Source organism: Callorhinus ursinus, unplaced genomic scaffold (assembly GCF_003265705.2).
Source record: "Callorhinus ursinus isolate GAN/ISIS: 27379988/994484 unplaced genomic scaffold, GSC_fseal_2.0 scaffold1, whole genome shotgun sequence".
NCBI lineage: Eukaryota > Metazoa > Chordata > Mammalia > Carnivora > Otariidae > Callorhinus > Callorhinus ursinus.
Window position 1 is genome coordinate 14,099,076 of NW_027397063.1, and position 19,742 is coordinate 14,118,817.

The window sequence follows — 19,742 nt, forward strand, 5'->3', positions numbered from 1 at the left end:
AGTTGCAGAGACCCTTCTTGCCTAAAGTCATATCCTTCCTCGGGTATGACCTATCTGGGGATATAAAGGCCAGTTTGGCCTCATGGGGGATAATTGTCATATGCAAATCTCAATCCATGCTCTGTGCTGGTGGTTTGTGCATTTTTCACAGCTCCAATTCCCCTTTCACCAATCCTGCTTTCTCACAGGTGTTGATCTTAATAAATATCTTGAGCCCCAAATTCTGGTTTGTCCCCTTCTGGAGTACCCACCAAGAGGCATTCACTAAAAGAATGAAAGAAATCAGACCTTTCTAAGAGCAACTGTTATTGCAATGAAACAATATGGGCTATTCATTTTTGGGGGGAGTTTCCTAGGCAGAGAGGATTCCAAGCAAGCATCAGATATACTGACTTTCTAAAGGTAAACCCACAACTTACACATTTTAGAAATAGACTACAGATGCAAATTACTTGTTAACAAAACATAACATTCACTTCTAACATAGCTCAGAAAAATAAAATATTTGGGAAGAAAATTTGAACATATCTGTTGCATTCCACAGCTTAAATCTGTATGTGATACATTTAGCACCAAATATCAACACTAACACTTATCTGAAAAAGCATAAATACATTTCTTGAAAGTCCTCCCCCTTTGTTATGATTCATTTACACAGGAACATAAAAGTCTTGGGTTATAGAAGTAAAATTCAAATGCTAAATATAACAAACTTAAATCCTTGGATGATTTCAGTACAATTTTATTAAGATTTTTGTGTAGATATGTAAGAAAACATGTTACTTCATGAAAGTGATTTTGTAGTTATTAAGTGTCCCTTCATCCTTTTTCATACCAACGTTGCTTGTGAAGCAAAAATTTGATTTTTGATGATATTATACTTCTTTCTAAATATATATGTCCACCATGTGTATTTATTCTCCTTTAATTGAGCAAGCAGTAAAGGTGGCATCAAAGTATCACTTCTGATACAAATGATATATTGAAGATGTAAAAGACTAGAACTCAGCATTTTTCCACATTGCAGTTTCCTTTTTATATTTAATTATGCATTTGTTATACTTTCTGTTAGTGTTTCCTACTCTACTTTTTATTAATGCATTCCAAATTTTTTAAAAATATAGTAAAAATAGTATTTTCATTTATTTTGGGACAAGGAATGATTTTATTTGTATTACCTTTTTTCCCTGGTTTCCTTGTCATTTTTATATATTTAAATACATATTTAGTACCAAAGTAAAGTGAGTATTATTTTCATTTTATACAGGTCACATACACTCTAAAAGTGAACATACACATACACAGAACATTTCACAGAATTTCAGCTCCTTGGGTATAAACCCCAGGTTGATTTGTTCACATATGTAGAAGGCAATAAGATGTTCAAAACAACAGGTTTTGTAATTTCAAAAAAAAATTCAAAAAAATAACAAAATCTCAATATTTATCAATGATAGAACAGTCATTGGATTGAAATATATTTATAAAATGGGTTCTATGAAATGATGAAAAAGAACAGAGAACAGACACATATGTGGGATGAATATATTATAATGTTGCCAAGCTGTAAGCAAATCTATAGAGTATGTTCCATTCATAGGGAGTCCAGGGAAGGGAAAATTAAGCCAACAAACAAGCAAAAACTATGAAGAGAAACAAGAGAGTAATTAACAACATATAGAGCGTAAAAAGTTGATCCCATCTGGAAGAAAAGCAGGGTGATGTGGTTTGAAAGGACCATGCAGGAGACTTAAAAGGTCATAGTGCTATTTTCTCAAGTGTGGTCATCTTTACTCAGATACTTACCTATCACTTTCAATTGTACATATATGCTTTTAATATGTGATATCAAACAATAAAAATAAAAGTAATGGAATTTTATTGGAAAAATTCGGAAAACTCATAATTTATTTACTAAATATTTATTGACTATTTCTAGATGGCAGGCACTGTACTGGGTTTTGGGGACAATAGTGAGTAAGAGAAGCAAGAAACTTTTTTTTAAAAACCTCATTTTAATTGGAGCATGAGTCATTTAACAAGCTAATGAAATTACACTTGGGACGTCTGTGCTGGGCGCTAAGTAGTCTAGAGACAAGCAAGTGAAATTGTAAATTGTTTTAGCTATGGTACCAGAGGCAGCTTCTCTTATCAGAGATCTTAAGAATGATAGTGAGCCAGCCCTGTAAAAAGATACAGTAAAATTTCCAGGCAAGTGAAATATGTGAACTAATGTCCATAACTTTTAAAGTGGAGTATCAATAGATATAGTGCAATATTGATAAATGAGGAAATATCACTGTATATTAAGAATGATGCTGTTACTTAACCAGAAAAATAAATGGTGAAAATGAACGTTAGGGAATGAGATTAGAAGTTAGTTTTGGGCATAGAAGCCAGGTTCAGATACTGATGATGGACTTTAATTTATTTGAACTATCTATAAATGTTTGGATTTTTGTTTCATTTTGGTATTACTCATAAAAAAGTAATAAACAAAAAGATGACAAATATCCTACTGTATTTAGATGAAAGTGTGGTAAGCCAATTGACATACTTCATGTTATATTTTCAACATTTGAATTGCCTGGCAACAATAGACTCACCCAAAAAGTTCTCATTTAAGATGGAGAAATACTGTTGCCTCAAGCATATTTAATTTCCTTCACTGGTTTCAGCTGGGATTTGTCAAGCTTTTTCACTAACTCCAATATCTCTGATGTTCAATTATGACCAATGTTTGGATGTTCTCTTAATATCTGAAAACTATAAATCGCAATCAAGCAAATAAATTAAGCAGACTTGAATGAGGCCTAAATTTTGAAAGAATATATTTATAAAATATAAATATCTGTAAATAGAATAGCAGTTTGCCCATCCACTGTAATATATGGTTAGCCAAATAATTATTTTAAAGATCCAAGTAATATGAATAGGTTTAGTGATTTTATTGAAATTTGAAATGTTATGATTGATTTTGGGGATATTAAGTTTAGAATTTAAGCAATAGGATTTTTTTTTTTTATAACATGAGATTTGACAATCAAAGCCTGGTTCTAAAAGTCATCTAGCTTTTAGAAACAATTACTCAATTACTCAAATACGTCAAGGTGAGAAGTTATAAACTGATATTTCTATTGCAATGATTGTAAATCTATTCCGATAATACAAAGGCTTTATATCACCTCAGGAGCAAATCACATCTTTTTCTTTATTCTCCCTGCCTATCTTTTCTCCTTCTTCCTATAATCATCATCCCTTGCTTCCCCTCCCCTCTCCTCCATCTTCTGTTATATTTTGATTCAGAGATATAATATTCTACGCTAACTTCCCATTTGGAAATTTCCCCTCCCCATTTGGCAGTAGTGGAGTATCGACTTAAGAATGCCAAAACAATATTAGCTAGGAAGATTACCCAAAGTTTTTTTAACTTACTTTGAAGTAAGAAAAGATCATCTTCTAAGAAAATTGCACTTGGATATAAAAACTCAAATCTATGTCTACATCTGGTTTATAATCTCTTCAGTATGGAGATCTTCAATTTTTCTGAATTTTCTAGAATTTATGTATTTTTTTTTGTAGGATATCTGATATCTTGGTGAGCCACATTGCTACTAGCTTTTTTTTTTCTTTAACAGAAAGAATAAAATATATAGTCTTTGAGTATAACACAGGACTAGAGAGCATATTCAAATCACTTAATAGTTGTGCATTCCCCCAGCCAAGCCTGCTCCAAAGATTACTTTTCTCCTTCCCTCTCCTGAGGTTTTTGAAGAAGCATCTGAGCCAAAAGTGTTGATCATTTTAACTTGGAAATTAGCATAGAATATTACTTCTCTGAATCAAAATATACATTTTTCCTGCTTTCCAATTCCTTGGAACCCCAAGTGTGACTTTTAGCCTAAGTTATTTGGATAATTATCTCAATCCCTCATTTCTCCTGGTTATGAAAATTCAGCCTGAGCGTTTTATATGAATGAAAATATGTAATTGAGCTGTTAAATGACTATAAGCTCAGGCCATTTAAAAACTTTAATAGAATTATTTGCTGTGTGCACTTAATATTACCAGATCCTTCTATCCATTTATATAAATGCAACTATTAATCACTTATATTAGAATGAACTGATATGTCAATAGCATCATCTTTAAACTCTTGGGGCTTCCATCTTCTATATGAGGTACTTAAATTCATGCTCTAATAAAATTGCTGATTTATATTCTCTACTCACTAATCCTTCTAACTTTGTTTAAAAATAATTAAATTGTATGGTGTTTTCCAAAAAGACAATTTTAAGCTATTATTGAAAAGAGAAAAGATTTGCTTGCATCAATGTAAATTGGCTTTGTTGTTTATTAATATAGCTAACATTTCTCACTAAACTGAAATTTACCAATGTATAACATAAGAGTATAGGAGGTTAGAAACTTTTCAGAGTTAGTTTATGCTCTATACTTCCATTATGATTCAAGTGCAGAATTTAAATAAATCAACTTAGAACTTCCATTATTTTCTTTGGCAAAGCAAATCACACTATGTGCAGCTGATGATGCATGTATGTAATTTTTTGCATAACTCCAACCAAACAAAACTACTTAATGTGTAATTCACGCCTTAAGTTTGATCTTTTATGAATTTTAATCCCATAGTGATATTGTGATTGTTATTTATTACCTTGATGTTTTTCATTTTTGAGTTTATAGAGTTCTAGCTTCATGATAATTTCTTAATATGACCAAAATGTATGATTTTAAGAACAAAATTTCAGGGGCGCCTGGGTGGCTCAGTTGGTTGGGCAACTGCCTTCGGCTCAGGTCATGATCCTGGAGTCCCTGGATCGAGTCCCGCATCGGGCTCCCTGCTCGGCAGGGAGGCTGCTTCTCCCTCTGACCCTCCCCCCTCTCATGTGCTCTCTCTCTCTCTCTCTCTCTCTCTCTCATTCTCTCTGTCTCAAATAAATAAATAAAATCTTTAAAAAAAAAGAACAAAATTTCAAATATGTGTTAGGTGATATAACAAAGAATAGTGAGTGAATTACTTTTCTAGAACGTAGTTCATTAAAAAAGTTTTAGGTATATCATTCATTTTCTTCTATTTATAAATTTAAAAAATTGCACTGGGTTATGGGTGGAATCTAGTAATGTCTATATTTTAGGGAAAATACCATTTTAAATATCTGTATCTGTTTTGAAATAATTCAAACATCATATCTACCATTTTCACTGAAATCAATTGTGTGTGTGTGTGTGTGTGTGTGTGTGTGTGTGTGTGTGTTCCCTTATGTCGTATGTTCCAGATGTATGGGTCTGAAGATACTTTTTATTTTATTTCCTATTTTTTCTTTGTGCTATCTGTTACAATTCACCTGTGGTTAACTTAATTTTATTTTCTTTTATAACCTATATTTTCCTCTAATTTCTGGTGATCTTAACTACCAGTACATGATAAAGAGTAAGAAGCTAAACAAGACTACTGTATACTTCTACTTGCACAGTAAGACTTACTACAGGGGTTTTAATCTAAGGGTGATATTACTGGGTTTTCTTTTGGGGAAAAATTAAGTGTCAGTATATAGATGTCTTTTCTCAGTCTTATAGTTTTTCTTTACAGAAAGATCTATTTATCTTCTTAATAAGGGGTGATGGTTTGAATGTAAGAGTGGTAAGGGCATGGCCAGAGAATAGGAATGGGAGGATAACCACATCATTCAATTAATACATTTCTTCTAGTCCTTCTGTTTTCCATATAGGTGTTCCCACCTAAACTCTGCCTGACTTCCTTAAGACTGTATTTCCTTTGGTGGGGAATTCTCTAGAAGTCTATCTGTATCTTTCAAACCTCCCTCTACTTTTAAATCCTGCAGCCATGTTGAGGGGTGCCTAGTGTCATGAGAATCTGGGCCTATCCTAAGTTCTACAGGATGCCAAGAAGACAGCTTTTGCTTTCCGTTGTTGTTATCTTTGCATTCTAGTCCAAATCAGTTATCACTGATCTGTTTGTCCACTTCCAAGAAAAAAAGTCAGCCTGCCATTTTTCTCCTATTTCCTTTGTCCTTGTGAGATGCCTGCTTCCCCTGTTTCATATATTCTTATTGGTTTTTTTGTTGTTGTTGTTGGGAATTGAGAAGGCATTAAAGAAAATATGTGTGATAAATCTACCATCTTTAACTGAAAGTCTTTATTTTAAACTATTTAGAGAAAAAAATATTTAAGTCAAATATTTTTAAAAGGTAAAATATGGTAAATATGCTCCCTCAATTAGAAGGCTTTAATGCATTATTTCTGAAAAATAAAAAAAAATTATATATACTAATTTGACCAAGTTGTGCCTTTTTGGAAAGAAGCTATCTTCTTGTTTGTCCTTTTCAAGACACTTTCATTGTTAGTTATTAATATGATCCTCAAACCTTCAGGTTCTAAGAACAAAAAGGTTATGTTTCTCTCCTAATGAGGTATACAGTAAGAAATATAACTCTTTAGAAGCTACTTTTGATCTTAATTTGGGGAAATGCTTAAAAATCACCCGGCATTTTTTTATAAATTATCTGTTTAGTGCTGAAATTTGATTGAAAATGCAGCTACTTTTCAAAGTTGTAAGTAAAATTTTTTAACATTGATTTTCTCATGAAATTTAAAAATGTGTATATAGTTTGATGAAGTTTTTTCCTGCCCCTAGAATTTTCTTAAACTCTTTGAGGAAGGGAGGAGGGTTGTAGACAGTCACATCTACTAGATAAAATGGAGCTGAACAAATGATATATATTGTAGATATTGGTCCTTTCAGGGTTCACATCTAACTCTCCATTATCTCAACATCCTCAGAAATAACTTTTGAAATTGTGTATGTTAGCTGAATATTAAATGGTCTCCTAAGTTATGGAAAATACTACCTGATATCATTAGGTCATTTAAGAAACTTCAATGGGATCTTAGCAGCATTGTTGCCATAATGGATTAAAATGTCCTTGCTTGTTTGCTTTGTTTTGTTTTATAAATAATATTCTTTTTTTAAAAAAGATTTTATTTATATGACACACAGAGAGAGAGAGAGCACAAGTAAGCAGAGTGGTAGACAGAGGGAGAAGCAGACTCCCCGTTGAGCAGGGAGCCCGATGCGGGGCTCGATCCCAGGACCCCAGGATCATGACCTGAGCCGAAGGTACACACTTAACTGACTGAGCCACCCAGGCACCCAGACACCCCTGTAAATAATATTCTCTCAGATTTGCTGTATGTCACATGATATTTTAAAAATTGCACTTGGTTGATGTCTATTTTTTAAATTTTACTAAGACATGTATTATTTAAAATATATATTGAAGGAAAAAATGAGATAAAAATAGATCTGCAGAAGAAATGTTAAAGTTCCCAGGAAACCAAGAATAAATGTATATGTAGTAACCTCTCCTTTAGTATCTCTTTTTATAGTGATTTCATGGTTAAATCACTTTTGTAAAATCACCCTTTTCTTTGTCCTTCCTTTGCTTAAATTTTCCTTTTAAAAGGTTATCAAGATAAACCACTACCTGTAACCATAGTGTGTTCAGGTGGCTTTAATGTATAATATTGCAACCTTGTTCCCTGTGGGTTTATTGGTCAAATGTGACCCGTCCATTAAATCAAGAATACAGAATGGGAGGCTTCCTCTTGGGGCTGTGGAAGAGGTTACTTCACATGAAAATGAGACTGTAATGGTTTGCTTTATGGAGCCGGTGGCTCTGTTTTCTGTTACTGACATCAAATTTGAAAACTCAGATGTTACTTGGACATCATGTTCACCACCATGCTTATGCAGGAAATGTGAAAAAAAGATGGAGAAACATTCTTGTCCAATATCACAGAGCTTGTCCTTAACATGGCCAGATCATGAATCCAGAAATTCTGATGTACAAATCCATTTGTCTTAAGATTTTTAGTGATTTACAGATAATATTTATGCTAAACAGAAATAAATGCCATATAGACACTTTAGGATACAGCCATTATGCCAGCGACAAATAATATGCCTTGTTTAAAAATAGCTTTAAGCAGATATACTTATAAAACCATTAAATAGATAGAAGAAACACTTAGAGTTGATACAGACCTTTCTTATATCACTAACCCTTAAGATATATTTATGTCTTTAAAACATTTTTTAAGCATATGAGGTATAGGACTGTACCAGATGTGTCACAGGACAACCAAAATTTTTATATTATTATTATAAAAATCCATTTTTTCTTGATTCTCTCAAAAAATTACTAAGGATTTAAAATTACAGAGACTAACACCTATTTATTGATTTTTTTCATGTTTTCTCTCCATACATACAAGTATTTTTCCTAGGATGCACTACCCATTAGTACTCAGAAACTGGGGTCTGAGATCTTGAGTCACTGAGTGCAATATTAGTAACTTTTCTTAGTATTAGAAATGAAAAGGATTGAAGGCATAGACAAAAAGTAGACTAAGAAAAAAAAAGAGAGGGATAAATAAAGAAAGCATCCTTCCGGGCGCCTGGGTGGCTCAGATGGTTAAGCCTCTGCCTTCGGCTCAGGTCATGATCCCAGGGTCCTGGGATCGAGTCCCACATCGGGCTCCCTGCTCCTTTGGAGACTTCTTCTCCCTCTGCTTCTCTCTCTCTCTCTCTTTCTCTCTCTTCCCCTCTGTCTCTCATGAATAAAAAAATAAAATCTTTAAAAAAAAAGCACCCTTCCCACATCATTTTATATAGTACTATTATAAAATGAGGCAATCAGGAGAAAATATTCCTTAGTTCACTCTTATTTCTCTATTTCTTTTCAGTGGAGTCATTGACAAATTTTGTTCTGGACTATGATTTCAAGGATGATTGTATATAGCAAATGCTGTAGAAAATAGAGACTTCTTCCAGAGCAGAGAACAGATTTGTTTGCTGGTCTGAGTAAGAAAGTTAAGTTTGTTTGTTTGTTTTTTAACCACTTTAGCTATTAGAATGTGGCTTTGAATATTTTTGTGCACATATCTCAGTGCAAGAGTTATCCTGATAACTACTAACAAGATGAGATTGAGGAAAAAAAAAAAAGTTAAGGTTTCCATGTGCTGGAAAAGTTGGACAGGTTTTCTTGCATCCCCCTTATAGTACATGGCATTTCCTAAGCTTGGGCTTCCTTGGCTGAGGCCCAGAGCTTCTGGATGTACAGCATACAATTGGTCCAAGCACTGCATGACTCCAAAGGAACATGTGAGGCAAGTTGAACTGACGCAAACGTGAAGCTTGTATTTCCTGCTCTGTGCTGAGCAATAAATTTCTTTTCTCTAAACCAGTAAGCTGTTTTCTTCTCCTGGTATCCAGAAAAGTGTGGCAAGCTAAATTGTTTGCCTGAAAGTAGGGCAAAATCACAGTCCCATCACAATTCTTTAGACAATATTCTCTTTGAAGATCTCAATTCTATGATGAACTATAAAGTCCAAAATTATTTATTGGATTTGTTTGCTTGCTTTTTTTTCTCTTTTTCTATCTTTTCTTTTTTTAAAGTTGTTTGTGTTCTTGATTTTCGTGTAAATCACAGAAATCATCTCAGTTATTCTTCTGGATTCAGATGACCCAGAAGGACAATGCCTGGATCAGTGTGATATGATAAGATACAGAACTATCAAAGATTCTGCAAAGGAATATTGTGAGGTACAAAATGAACTTGAAAATATAAGCCTCACAGGATTCATAGAAATATTGAGAGGCTGTGGATTTTCTCCCAACCAAATAAAGAATCCAAATCTATCTGATATTGATGTTAAAAGGTAAATTCATACAGCTGACATCTGTGTTTCAATCTTTTAGCACAAATAATGAGACAATATGTGAACATGTATTCCTTAATAATAAATGTGAGTTCAATTCACAACAGATTTAGAACATGCCACATAGCCATATACATATATTTATATATGTGGCTACTAACATAAATTTTTCACATTTTCTGGGGCTTTCACTATAATCTACCTTCAGTTGTTTTCAACAAGGAAATCAATTAACACTGCAGATTTAGATTACTTTACTTTTAATAATTTTCTCCCCTAAAATGTATCTTTAACTTATGAATTGGCTTGAATTAGAGGACAAAGAGTGAACTGCCCTTTCCTTTGTAACAACTCCCAAGAGAAACTACAACACTAAATAAAATCAGATTAATTACTCTATAGGGCCAACGCCAGTCTTCCAGATCATTCCAGTCTACTAACAATCATTGTCAGAAAAAGTTATACAAGCATCTAGATGCAGAATTATCAAAACACATATTTTAGAACTCAAATTCATTGACTTATTTGCTATAATTTTTTGGAAGATTTGGAATATTAAAGCAATACAAACATACAAAAAAGAGACATTTATAAGACCTATAAGAAGTCAGATCAAATGGGAAATAGTAACTGAAGACTTTGAATAGTAACAGAAAAAAATTGTTTTATAATTTCACCATAATATTTTCCCCTTTCCTTTCTGTTATTAATATCTTCTGGGATCATTTTAATACAATATTATTCATTTAAACTATTCAATGTAACTTGAAATACTATTCATTAGAACAAGCTTTGACTTATTTTAAAATTGCTTTCCATTAATATTACAAAGTTTGTAACTAGAGTAGACCCAAGAGAAGATCTTGTCCAAATTTCTTACTGTACAGATAATGAGATAAAGGAAGAAAGGAACTGAAAGATGAAAGAATATTCCCTAAACCTGTTCTCCGCTACTGAGAATACTACAAGTTGTCATTAGCATTCAGTACATTGCTCTTTCTACCATATCACCCTACACTGGTGATACCCACCCTGTGAATTCAGGAAAACAATGCCTGGTGTGTTCCCTGAAGTACTGCTTACTCTCAGGAATATTCATGTATGGTTTACTCTCATTTTTCTCGGACATTTTACAATCCATCCAGAAACATATTATAAAAATATATCCTACAACTTTCAAGATTATATCCACTATGTTGAGTAAAAACTGTGAGGATTATTTATTTTGCAGTAAAAGTATGCCATAATGTAACAGACTTACAAAAGTTACACACAGAGACATAGAGGTTAGATCACAAAACCATTAAATAGATTATAACCATTTATTAGAATAAATGAAGCATTGGGGGACATACGAGGAATTTAAAAATATATATTCACAAAGTAGTTATAAAGACTCAAATGAAAAGTATCCGGGCACTTAATTAGCTCTTAATATAATATTACTATAATTGCCCCTGTTATTATTGGGGTAGAAAAACAGAAATTTAAACAAAATGAATCCTTACCTTTAGGAAATTATTAACTTCTGAAGTACATGTAAACAAAATAAATATTTTATTAAGATGAATTCATATAAATCATGTGCTATATCTATATACCAAAGTTATATGTGGTGAGTCTTTTTATTTAAAACATGTGATAAAAGTCTTATTCAGAAAGAGATATTTTATAATCTGAATAATCCAGAAAATAGAGCCTGAAGTGAAGCTTAAGTACTAATATTTAATTGTGGGCTGCAATCTCGTGGCACTCACTTTTGAAATACAGGTCTTGACTTGACAAAAATATGTCCTCTTATCTCCTGCAAGCAGGGGAATTGCCTGGACTTTCTTTCTTCCTTCCTTCCTTCCTTCCTTCCTTCCTTCCTTCCTTCCTCCCTTCCTTCCTTCCTTCTTTCATTTCTTTCTTCTTTCTTTCTTCCTTTTAAATTCAATTAGCCAACATATATTACATCATTAGTTTCAGATGTAGTGTTCAATGATTCATCAGATGCATAAAACACCCGGTGCTCATCACATCACGTGCCCTCCTTAGTGCCTGTTACCCAGTTACCCCATCCTCCACTCACCTCTCCTTCAGCCACCCTCAGTTTGTCTACTGTCTTTGAAGAGGTAAAGAAGGTTTGTAGTGCAGTCAAAGCTCTCTACTGAGCAAGTTGCCAAAGTCCAGGGGCCAAGTGAGACCTTGCCAATTTGGACCAAACAGAAAGCAGGTGCCAGGGGCACTAAAATTGGATCTGATACAATGTACTTTGTTTGGTATTTGTTTTGCTTTGTTTTTACATCCATCCTAGTAGTGTTTATATATACCCCAAATTTACCAGATATTTCTAACCAATTTATGTTGCTTTTTATGTATAAGGATACCATTTGGATCAATGCATTTTTGTAAAGTAATTTTATATGTGTAGATACTATATGTCTACCTCTGCCATTCAAGGTGGGTGCCTTTGTAGGGATCCCCCTTTTGTGTACCAAGACCCAGAATAAAATATGTATCACTTAGTGTGGAACAAGGATAAGTAGAAATTACTCCATTCTGTCATCACACACTGGAGAGTCACACCAGTGTCTGAATGATCTATGGGACATACAGTCGGTTCATATTTCAGTGCAGAAACTCCAATCCTGTTGCTCTCCAAGAAAGTTAAAGCTTATAAAACTTTGCACAACTTTGGATATAATTTAGAGACTAAAAAAATAATAATAAAATAAATACCATTGAAATAACTATGTTAAAAATATGGGCCTTAGAATTTAAAACTCAAGTATATAAATGTTATTTTATTCTGTATCGTTACAAAAATATATATATAAAAAACACATTTCTTAGAAAATGGCTATCAGTTTCTTGTCATATTTAAGCTATATTAATAAAATGAAGAGATTATATTACGTGTGAAATAAATAACGTTATCCTTTAGCTTCAATTATTTGAAGTTTATAAGACCAAAAATTCTGTTTTATTCTAAACTAATCTATTTAGATAATTTATATCAAAATATTAAAATATTTTATTTTTGACATAAATAATCTAAGCAGATCAATGTTTTACTTTATATGACCTAAGTAAGCTTGGCATTGATCTGCTTTATAAGAAAGAATTCTAACTTTGTTAATTAATATTATAGTCAAGTACATAATAGCTTTTTATTAAAATAAATTTGATTTGTTTTAAGATAATTGTGTTACAAGAAATCTATAGACATGATTCCAAAATATAGTGAATATATTGCAAGAATATACACCCACAAATTTAATGTATTTATGTAAAGTTGTGTAGGCCACAAAACCTCAGTTTTTAAAATAAGTGAATGACAGAGTTTTCTAGGATGGGAAATACTAAAGTTAAATATTAAAATGAATATAAATATAAATGTATATATACATATATATGTATATACATATTCCCTTATTAAAGCCAACATTTTCAAAGTACAAATATGTTAGAATATATTAGTGATTGATGCTAGTTGACATATAAATATGTAGGATATATATGTTTAAACTTTTTTTCCTTGTAACCGAATTTTTCACATTGTTCATTAATCAGTGCTTTACAGAATTGATTATATGTGTTGTGCACCTATCTACATTTCAGACAAGTCATATTTATCTGAATGTTCTTACAAAAAGAAAATACATTCTGATAATATCTGAGATGTATTTTTGAGAAAACTTATATGATCTACAAAGATCTTACAATTTTTTGTTTCATTAAGAACCTGAGGGGCCATTCACACAATAGTCAATTTTTTCTCAATGATTTCAGTACTAACCATTTCATTATTATAAGAAAATCCAAATTACAAAGGTCAAAACCGAAAAAATAAACACTGATCACTTCTTCCTTTCCCTTCAATTTATAAACACATCTTTGTCACCTTTGGACCTGACCTTACTCTATTTTTGTTGCAACCCAGTTTATAACTTCTAAAAAAACTAGAAGAACAACAAGCTCAATGATGGAGCTGTGAACTCTTTTGGCTTTTCTGACTCACAAGGTGTAGTTTCCTTTTGTTAGACATTAAAACCAATAGCAGTTTGAAATGTATAATTTGTGATATCTAATTAATCAATCATTCACATTCAATTTCTAAAAATCTGTGCTGTGGAATAAAGGGCCATATCATGCATAAAAGTGGAATGGAATGAGTTGCTTTCAGTATCAGCCCAACTTGTGGGCTAGGAAATCATGACTTCCCTGAAGCGTCCAAAATAACCAGTAACAAAGGTTAAAACTTCTCTTAAGGAGGCCAGGCAATGAGGAACAAGCAATCTCTTCCACACCTGGACTTTAACAATCACAAATGTCCCTGGGGCTTCATAAACCAGAAGCAGTCAATGATTTCTCATTTCTCTGCTCTTAGACTTCTCATCCTTCATTTCCTCTTCGCTACTACAATACTATACAGGTATCATTGCATTGATCATGATGCATTATAATTTATTTGCTTATTTGTTATCTTCTCAACTAGATGATGAATTATTTAAGGAAAGGCAATCAGTTCTATACGGTTTATTCACAGCATTTTGCATTTGGGCCATTCCTGGAAAAGTGAGGTGCCCTGGGGCAATTCAACCCATCTAAGCTTGCCCAAGATAATTGTATTTGAAAAAAAACAAAACAACAAAAATATGCACTGCTGGGGACGCCTGGATGGCTAAGTCGTTAAGCGTCTGCCTTTGGCTCAGGTCATGAACCCAGGATCCTGGGATTGAGCCTTGCATTGGGCTCATGTTCTGCAGGAAGTCTGCTTCTCCCTCTCCCACTCCCCCTGTTTGTGTTCCCTCTCTGCTGTGTCTCTCTCTGTCAAATAGATAAATAAAATCTTAAAAAACAAAAAGGCACTGCTGGCATTTTCAATGGGCCTCTTGGATAAAATTAAAGAAAAAAAAATTGAAGTCAGAATCAAAGCCATGTACCCCATTCTCCCAAGCTTTGGGCCCAAAACATTCCCATTGAAGTATCCAAAAACCCTAGCAGGGTCTTTAAAACATATTTCCAGATCCACAATTTCCAAGAAGTTGTAATATGAAAGTTGGTAATTATTATTCAAATAGCTGCTCCTACTCTTTCCTTCTTGTGAAAGTGATTATCAATACCGATTTTAATTTTTCTATATTATTGGCCAGTCTCCTCTTCTGAAACTCAAAAGACAATAGTTGAGACATTGAAATCTTGAACCTAAAATTATTTTCTTCCTGTAAGCCTGATAGAAAAAACTCATACCTGATGGCAAAGTGGAAAATTGTCAAGTAAATATCAATGGAAGTTTAATATGGCTGTACCATTTTGCTAGGTCTGTTGTAAGAAAGTATTACATTCTGGGTGACTTAAACAACAGAAATGGATTTTTCTAGAGTACTAGTGGGAGGCAGAAGTCCAACATCAAGGTAAATAAGGGCTTGCTTTTTTGTTTGTTTGTTTGTTTGTTTTTCAGGACCCTAAAGGAAGTATTTGTTCCAGGCCACTGTCCTTAGTTTGTAGATGATCAATATCTGTCTTCACATCATCTCTGTTTTGTGTTATCTGTGTTCAAATTTCCTCTTATAGGGCATCAGTCATGTGATTAAGATCCATGCCCAAAGATCTTATTTTGACTTAATTACTTCTATGAAGATTCTAACTTGAAAAACAATCACATCTGAGGAAATGGACGTTAGGACTTCAACATATGAATTTTGAGAGTGACAAAATATAGCTTATAACAATGGTTAAATCAATTCTGTAAATTGCCTTAAATGGTATATAGATTTTACTGAATTACTGAGATTTGCAGTGGAATTTCTCTTCTCTGACAGAGCCTCTGTTTTGCTGGTTGAATGTTAAAGAAAATTATGTGATTTCTTTCCAGGAAGATCACACCTATATAAACATATTTCAAAATGTTTATTTTGGACAGCTGTATTAGGAATGCAAAGCTGCTGTCACCTGGTAACATCACATTTTCACTTCCTCATGCTGAATGCCATACACAACATTTTAGTAACACACTCACTTCAGGTGGTAAAAATCCACAGTAAGGTTAACAGTTCTGCTGCTTTAAGAGACCATCTATGCAGCTCATCTTCATTATTCTGGATATTTTATTTTGCACATTACAACTGATAATTTGACAAGTACTGACTGCTTTTTGCAGAATCACCTATGCCAGGTAATATATATGCTACTAAAATTTCACAATAACATCTGTCTAGAGGAATGTGATAAAAATGTCTAGACACATCATTCTGTGATTTCACTCGTATTTCACCTTTATTTGCTAGCGGCATTAAAATGAAATGATTGTATATTCATTCCTTCCATCCGGGTAAAATGTACTTAAATGTCTTAGAATATTAGTTATTTATGTCAAACAAATGCTATTATTCGACTAATAAAACAAACTGCTAAATAAACCAGGCTATCATATAAACTATAAACCCATGTAAAGCTTTCAGGCCTCACAATGAGGAATCTTGCAGAATAAAATGATTGTGAATGTTTACTCTGTGCCAAACACACGTTGGAGACTCTTGAAATATATACTATCTACTAACATATGTCATTTTTAAAACCTATTATTATCTTGATTTTTACATACACGGAAACTAAGGCACAGAGGGATTAAGTAATTTATCCAATACCGTACTACTGAATACAAAACAGTGTGACCAAAATTCAAATCAAGGTAATGTGATTTAGAATTAAGACTATTAGCACTGCACACACTCCCATCTCTGAGAACCACTTGAAAATGTACTGAAGATTTAAACACATTGATTTTGTTTGCTTGTTTGTTTGCTTAAGTAGGCTCTATGCCCAGACATGGAACTTGAACTCATGATCCTGAGATCAAAACCTGAGCTGAGATCAAGAGTCAGAAGCTTAACCAACTCAGACACCCAGACACCCCAAACATATTGACTTTTGATCATGAGACTTGAATCCTAATACTAGATCTGTTGTTCATGATCTGCATAACCTTTCAGAGTCTCAGAATATTCTTACTACCCAGTCTTAACCAAGCCAACCATGTCTAGACAATACGGATCTTTTTCTTTGGGTTTGTCAGTCTCCATGAAGTTTATTCTAGCTGTATCCCTTCAAATATATTATAGCTTCTCCTTCTATGATAAGGTGTTTTATATATTGTTCTTGGATTAAAAGTGACAATAAACTGAAAAAGCTTAGGATGGTCCCAGTCACAGAGTAACACTTAGTTCTTAGCTGTTACTATCACTAATATTTTTGTCAATATTGTTACCAGTCTATTATTATTGATATTACTACCAGTACTGATCATACTACTAATAAAATTGAACTACAAGACTTAAAATAAGTAATTAATTTTACTATTTTCTAATGTAAATCTTTTACTGTGATATAAAGCGCAATAAAAAACATACATTTTATACGTACAGCCATGATACTCAGAAGATAGAAGAACTTGTAAGTCAAAACTTCAAAAGAAATGCTGTTGTAGTTTACAGATAAGAGGAAGGATTTCCTTGCACTGCCTTTCACAACCACCTATGTTGTTTTCGTGGGTGAGAGTTTCTTTCTAGACTAAGAAAAAATAAGAATTTGATTTTGACTGGATCCCCAATAGGTTATATATAAATATATTTATTTTATTGATAAATGCACATATCTACAGTTTACTGACTCATGGTCTATCAAAATTGTAGTGTTTTTAAATTTTATCAACTTTAGGAAATCATCAGCTACTCATATTTTTCTACTTTTCAATAATTTGTATTATTTTATTTTTCATAATAGCATATAACTTGGTTCATGAAGAGAGTAAGGAAATGTAGGGATTTAGATTATTCTGTATTTTGAATTTTTAAAAATATAAAAATTATGTACAGCTGAAGTTATTAATAAAAGCCTATTAATTAGAAAAATAACTCTGATTATTGAGAATATTCATACAAAAATATGATATAGTAGAATTAGAAAACAAATATGTTTTCCCATGTCAGTGATAGAATTTGCAATTGAAAAAAGTAAACAAAACAAGTAAATTATTAATGTTATAGTTACTAATAATGAAATTTATTTTATAGTAGAACTACCTGGAAATTTTTATTCTATGTTCTAAATAGTGATGATGATTAAAATGATAAAAAGTATTATTTATTAATATCTTACCAAATAAAATTTATTATTGTTTCTGAAAAATAGTTTATATATTAATCTGTATATTTTTATTAATTTTCAGTTAGCAATAATTACACCTAAGATAAACCTCATTGGCTATGATACTGCCACAGTGCAAAGCTATATGTTTTTATTTAGACTATCTTTCTACATTACTGAGAAAATCAAAAAGAAAATAAATGTAAATTTTTTTTTTTAGATTGTTTCACTAGTACATGTAGTTATAAATATTTTACTTGCATAAGATCTTTAATTTCAGCACTATATCTGAAAAATATTTTTGAATAAATACATGGCTAGTATTATGAAAACATATATATTGTTTTATTGACCACATAAGTGGTTAATGAAAGAATCTCAAATAAACAAGATAACAAACTAAGTGTTTTAATTAAATTAAAATTAATTAATTAAATTTTTGAGAGAGACAGAGAGGGGTGGAGTGAGAGGGAAAGAGAATCTTAAGCAGGCTCCCTGCCCGGTGTGTAAGCCTGATGCAGGTCTTCATCTCGCAACCCTGAGATCATGACCTGAGCCAAAATTAAGAGTTGGACATAACCATCTGAGTCACCCAGGAGCCCCTGTTGTTGTTGTTGTTGTTGTTGTTGTTTAAGTGGTTCGGTATTAGAGAATAATACAACACTTAAATAGTAAGGAATGTTTTTATTCCTTATAATTTCTTAAAATTAAGCACTCTGTAAATTACTAGTTAACAGAGGAGAGCCCTGTGGTGACATATTTGGGAACTATTCTAGATTGCCTTGATAGCTGCTAAATAAAATATGCTTTCCTTTGTTCTGAGTGTATGTTTATGAGCAAACTAACTGCTTTCTAAATGTGGAATTAAGAATGAGATCAATGTCATCACTGTTAGTTCTGTAACATTAAAATGTGTAGACCAAATTATTTCACTTGCAGATCAAATATTCTCATGAAGTATGTAGAGGACCAAGAAAGAGAAATATTTGAAACCTATGCAAATAAGCTTCATTTCAATTATATTCTCATATAGGCCTACATCATAGGTAATGAGAGACTCTCATTAAGCTTGAGACAAACATGAAATCCATCAGGGGACAAGATGAAAAATTGAAGTTAAAGAATAAATCAATTGATTAAACCAGCATGCCTGACTTTTAAGCAACCTGTACCCTTTCCTAGATATACCACCTATCTGCTGACAGGTTGGTGTCATGATAAATTTGAGGTCTTGACCTAGTCTGTCAACAGAGTTTTTCAAGACAGTGGCCTAGACAAATGCTTCTCAAACTGTCTGGGTGGAAGAGCTATACCTGTTAATTTCTAATTCTACATGTGTCGCATACAATAAAACAAGTAACTAGGAAAATTAAACCGAAAACCATAACTATACAACCCAGACTCCATTAAAAAAAGAAAAATATTGGATCCTGTGGCCATAAATGACTATTATACTACTAAAAATGTTCTAAATGTTTATTCTTACTATTTGTACTTACTTTATCACAAACAGATGACAGATTGAAAATTGACTCACTCGAGTGACCACACCATGAGTAGCACAGGGCTAGATCATGTAGCCGGAATTGCACAAGAACATTAGAGAATTTGATTAACAGAATATTATGATTCACAGAACAGGTGTTTTTATTGTTGGTGATAGTGGCAGTGGCTTATTTGTTTTTATGGCTGTTTAGTTTTGTTTTGAGGCTTCTATAAATCTAAACTTCTAGGTAACCAACTTAAAAACAACTCACACTTTTATTCTGCTTCCTTATCAATTCCCCTTCTCATTGTCAGCTTAGTAACCAAAGACATGCATTTGTGCGATAGTCGATCAGAAACATGAC

The 19,742-nt window shown here is 32.6% G+C and overlaps 1 pseudogene; it reads right to left on the reverse strand.

The window, feature by feature from the left end:
- Positions 1-17,923: 17,923 nt before the first annotated feature.
- On the reverse strand, positions 17,924-18,035 carry LOC112834212 (U4 spliceosomal RNA; annotated as a pseudogene).
- Between the last annotated feature and the right edge of the window lie 1,707 nt (positions 18,036-19,742).